Source organism: Egretta garzetta, unplaced genomic scaffold (assembly GCF_000687185.1).
Source record: "Egretta garzetta isolate BGI_Z169 unplaced genomic scaffold, ASM68718v1 scaffold178, whole genome shotgun sequence".
In the NCBI taxonomy this organism is placed as follows: domain Eukaryota; kingdom Metazoa; phylum Chordata; class Aves; order Pelecaniformes; family Ardeidae; genus Egretta; species Egretta garzetta.
The window spans coordinates 192563-198473 of record NW_009260506.1 but is presented as its reverse complement, the minus strand read 5'-3'; positions in this window follow the sequence as shown (position 1 = coordinate 198473).

The window sequence follows — 5911 nt, the reverse complement described above, 5'->3', positions numbered from 1 at the left end:
GGTGTGTCTGTTCCTTCCCACGTGTAGCAGTTGATCTAATTACAGGTAGCACATAAGCTTCCCCTCACTTGTGCTATTGAGGCAACCGAACAAGAAAATTACTTGGCCTTCTTTGCATGTGTGATATGCTGGCAACTGTGTAATTTGCTCTCCTAACATTTCTTAAAATTGTGCATTTGAAGTCCAGCTTACAATGTATAAATATTCAGTCAGATCCAGATACCTATATTATTCTTAAAACTACTTGAGGTAGAGAGGGAGAACTGCTAAACAGTAATAATTAGGAGACATCATGAAAAGCAGAGTAAGTAAACAGTGAGCTGTAGATTTCCTAATGGAGGTGAAGTTCAGTTGCATCCCTTTGGACCTTGTGCCTATAGAACAGGTCTTCGTAAGTGAAGGTACGTCTGCTGTAGGTGCAGAAAATTCACCTGAACATAAAACCCACAAACCAAACCTTTATTCGGCGAAGAGTACGTACCACACACTGCATACCTGCTCCAATTTGGGAGCTGTTCAGAGACAGGACATGAAGGTGACCGTGCCAGGAGTGCTCTACTGGAGATAGGTAGAGATAGTGTGGTCACACGGATAGATCCATGACTAACATTAAATGCACAGCAGACCACAGAGAGGTATGAATGTTGTAGTGTTATATTAAGGTGAGGCCTGCTGCTCTGTCCATCCTGTATCAGTTGATTATATGCTCTTCTGCTCTAATCTTTCAAATCAGAGCATAGTTGTTATTAGATAAGCACAGAGTATTTTATCATTACATACTTTACTATTTTCTTCAGAATTGATTTCTCTAAGGGAAGTTTTAGTAGAAGTTAATATAGTAGTATATTTTGTATCACGTACTGCCTTGTGCTGAGATTGCAGCTAATCACTAGTTAAACAACGTGTTCAGTTGATTGTTGTCCCATTGCTCCATATCCCCATTTTCAACATCCAGGTATCAGAATAGGAGGCAGCCTGCACACCATAGTAAAATGTGTTGAAAGCCTACAAGGGAAAAATTAGATCTGGATGCACACAAAAAAAAAAAAATCTGAATTCTTTATGAAAAGAAAAATTATTTGTTAAAATAAACTATTAAGTCATTGCTGGCTTACAAGCAGCTATTCTAAGGGTAATTTACAAATGGTGAAAAGGAGTCCTACTTTTTTCATTATTGTTCTCTTTTCTTGTTTACATGGGCTGTGACCAACAATGGTTTGTTGAATTTACATCCTCTGTATAGAATCATTAAGGTTGGAAAAGACCTCCAAGATTATCAAGTCCAACCATCGACCCAACATGGCCATGCCTACTGAACCGTGTCCCAAAGTGCCACATCTACATGTTTTTTGAACACCTCCAGGCATGGTGACTCCACCACCTCTCTGGGCAGCCTGTTCCAAAGCTTGACCACTCTTTCAGTAAAGAAATTTTTCCTAATGTCCAATCCAAATCTCCCCTGACGCAACTTGAGGCCATTTCCCCTCATCCCACCACCCGTTACCTGGGAGCAAAGACCGCTGCCCCCCAGCTCCCCCCTCCTGTCAGGCAGTTGTAGGGAGCGATAAGGGCTCCCCTCAGCCTCGTCTTCTCCAGGCTGAACACCCCCAGCTTCCCCAGACGCTCCCCAGCAGCCTTGGGCTCCAGACCCCTCCCCAGCTCCGTTGCCCTTCTCTGGACATAGATCTTCAGATGCATCTTTGAGCCTTATTAATAATACTAATGCTCAGACACATATGTCAGTTTTGTCTGTGAACTTCAGGTTCATTCTCACAGTGTTTTCTTATGAATTTCTGTTTGGCTTTCCAGGGAAGTTTTAGTCTTGAGTTTGTTGTCCAAATAGGTAAGCTATTGCTTTTATCAGTGCACTGGGGTGTTACTTGTGTTACTGTTAAAACATCCGCATCATCTTTGCTGCTTCAACATTTTTCAAAGTAACTTGCATCCATTTTGAGTTATGCTCAAAATTAATTTGATTAATCTTAAGCTAGAATTATATTAAGTCTTGACACATTGCAAACTCGTAGCTGTAACTAAATTCATACAGTATGCTATACCAAATCTTATTTTCACACTGAAGAGTATAAAGTATTTCTCTGCTTAGCATTTGGATCAATCAAGCAAGGCGAATTTTTCCCTTCTCCTTTGCTTTTCTTGGCTGTGCTCCCCTTTTCCATTTTCATAGTGCCTCAGAACATATAAACCATTTTCCCCCATAATGTGATTGCATGTTTATAGAAAGTGCAACTTGACTTTAAAAGATAAGAGTGGAGCAATGGCCCACAAAATCATACTGAGCTGGAATCTGTGGTATAAAATGCATGCAATGTGCGGGATCAAGGAGGGAAGCGTATTGTGCTGTTTATGCTTTCCTAACAGCGTTCTGATCTGTTGCTGAAGCAGTAGTTACACATCTTATGCTACTGAAAAGCAGTTGTTCGAAGAAGTAAACAATTAAACTGTATACTGCCATAAGGTCTCTGACCAGTGTAATTAGTATAACTCTGGACTAATTACTGTAATAAATTATGCTGAGGAAAAGCAAGCAAGATCAGACTCATGTTCTGATGCTGGCTTTATTTCTAGGTCTCTAAAGATGGCTCAGAGCATATGTGTATACGTTAAAAAATATGAAAGCAGAGAGAAATCAAAATGACTAATGGTTTGAGAGGTTTACATATGATGAGTTACTATAAAAATTAGCAAGTCTGAAGAAGAGTTGGAAGGCATTGACTGAAGTACGTAAAAATGTGAAAGCCAGCCCTTTTTTTCTATTTCATGTAACATGAGAAAAGAGCAATATTTGAGTTCTGAAAGCACAATATATTTGGCAACAGCAAAAAAGCTGTGCCTCGCACAGCATATTGCCTATCTTCTATTTTTGGGGTGTTTTTTTTAATTACTTTGGACTCTCTTGAACTGTCTTGTCCTTTCCCAGCAGTTGCTTCACTGTGTCACTGATGTGTGCTCTGCTGGGGGGACAGCTCCCCATGAGCGCTTGTTACCTTTGAGTTTCAGCTGTTATCTCAGAACTATTGAAAAGATAATGGTCTGGATCCCCGCTACCTGCCAACTGGATCGAAGTGGTTCCCCTTTACGTGCAAATCCATAGGTTAGTTAACAGTCCAGCACGCATTGTTCAATATGATTTTCTGTGCCACACTATTTGAAAGTAAGGTAGACCAAGAAACTATAGATTAAATTTTTGGAGGGATTTATGTGCCTAAGGATGCAGATGTGTGATGATATTTAAAAAATGCCTGCACGTCTGTTGTCTCCTAATTTTAAGAGGTATATCCTGGGATTCTTTTTTAGACAAATTATTTAGATAACAGGCAACATTTGTTATTTGAGGTACAATAAAATAACTCCAAGCTGTTAAATTGCATACTGGGAGATCTGAAATTTAGTTGGTGATGCACAGTGAAAAAGCTCTGGTGTGGGAGTGAAAGGGGATGATCTTGCTGCTTCTTTTTATCTTTTGAATTCCTCATCAGTTGTGATGACCCATATATACCAACAGAATCCTTTTCCAGTGAGTGAATGAAAAGAGTTGGTTTTCTTTAAAGAGTAGATACCTGAAAAGTTCCTTCCCCATTGCACCAGTCAGCTTTCAGACCTTGTTTTACCAGTAGTTTCACATTATTTTGTTGCGCTAGACTTCAAATAAACCACAGTGTTTTAAATACATCTATATCCCTTGAATTTTTGGCAATAGGAAAACTATCTGAAATCACTGAACTGTTTTAACTTTGGAAACTATTCACCAAGTATGCATAATAGTTGTTATCCGTCCTGTTTTGTAAGTGTGCCAGAACAAGTCCTTTTGAAATGCATGAGATGGAAACCCCATTCTCTTCAAGAGGAAGCACCTTTCACTTCGCAGGGTTGTCTCAGACCAGGGGGTATATTATCCTCTTAATGCACTTGCATAACTCCCATTAACATTAATGGAAATTACATGCACTCACTGTGAGGTGAATATCCCCTTTTGTTGACATGAGCGATCTATTGCAACAGATTTTCCAGTGATTTAGATTGCTATACTAATGTCACTAATACTAGTTTTAGTATCTTTGTTGCTTGTAGCTTATAATAGTGAAAATTCACAATGTAGTTTTATATTAGGTCATGTGCTTCTTACAATGGAAAATTCCATTTACAGTGCTCTAGAAAAATTATGTTCTAAACAGGGAGCTTGCCGATGTCCTTCTCCAATGTAAAATGTGGATCACTGTATAGCAACCTCTGTATTTTCTTTTGGCTTGGTAGTTGCTGTTCGCAGTCCCTGTAGAGGCAGTTTGTAGAGGTTGTGTATTTGAAAGCGTTGGCCTGTAGTTAGGACAGAGAAATGCTGGGTTCCTGGCCTTGTTGCTGAAAGTCTGTTTGGCTCTGGATGACTCCGCTGCCTTATGTGACACTAAGTCATGTCTAAAATGTGCAGAATCAGAACATTGTAGCTCACAGGTGTGTTGGAAAAATTAATTGACTGTAAATTGGTTTATTGTGAAATGAAAGTCTCTAGCAAAAGGTCAAATGTTTATCTCAGAAAGCAATATAACAACTTTATCAAAACGTTAGCAAGCTGTAGCTCCTGTTTTACACGCAGCTTTTGTATTGGTGTAACTCCCTATTGGGAGCGGTTTATTATACCCATACAGTTATGCTGTTGCAGCCCCTAGTGTGGACGCAGTCGTACTGACACAAAGTGCTTCACTTGCTTTGTTTATTCCGGCCCGTACAGGAGCATGCTTGGTACCTTAATGGCAACATGCCTGTATTTGGAGGAATTGTGCCATTCCATTTCTTGCTGATTTGGGGTCAAATCTGTGTGTAGTCAACAATGAAGAAAGATTCGAGACGATTAGCCTTCTCCAGCAAAGACTGAATCAGGTCGTTGGAGGCAATGCTTGTTTTAAAGCAAAAATCCAATTAAATCACAGATGGAACAGAAGTATTTATATATGTATCTACCTTGCATTGCTTTTCAAAATATGTACTTCTGGAACTCTGTAGTTCTTCCTGTGAGTCTCATCTGCTCTGGGTTGTTGTTTTTTTTTCCTTAAAACTATAGCTAGTCGTTTCCCTATAGCATTTTCAGGAACCATCATATTGCTGCACTGGTTCTGCAGCTGTGTAAGTGTGTATTTTGATTTAAATAGAGAAATGATAGAATCTTCTTTTTCTAATCTGTTTCTTACTCGTCCTCTTCCATTGATTGTTGTTCTTGCACAGGAAGACATATCCTGACCATTTTCAACCACATAATCCATTTTCAGTGTAGCATCATTTTATGATAAAAATAGTGGCATAAAGTTCTTTTTATTCTCAGATGTATGGTTTCTAATGCATACTTTAAAGATACAGATTCAAAATGAACACTTGCAGACACACTGGAATTTGTGATCCAGGGCCTCCTCTGTGGATAGTTTGATGTTAGATGTAGTAAGTGTCAGAAGTTCTGAGGGAACCTCTGTTGAGTGTGTGACACTATCAGCATGGGAATGCCAGAAGAGCATTTTATATGCTCGTATTTGTATTTAACATAATAATGTACCAGTATCTTTGAAAGATACGAATTTAAGAGGGCCTGAAAGAATCCACTGAAGATATTACATCCTGAAGTTCCAGGAGCAGAATGGAACTTGTTCCGAGTAGTGTAGATGGCACCTGCTGTAAACACAGTCCCGACCCCCAGGTGCTTGATTGAGCTTTTCTGCATTACTAATGAATATCGGGTCCTTTAATTTCAACTGCACGAGTGGAATGGGGTCTGTGGCACCAGCACATTAAGAAGTCACCAGGCCCTCTCTCCAGGGGCAGACCCAGCCCCTCGGCCCCTTCGGCGGCTGCCGCCGCGCTGCTCAGCCCGGCAGGCGTCAGCTACGGGGACTCGGAGAGCCTGACCCGA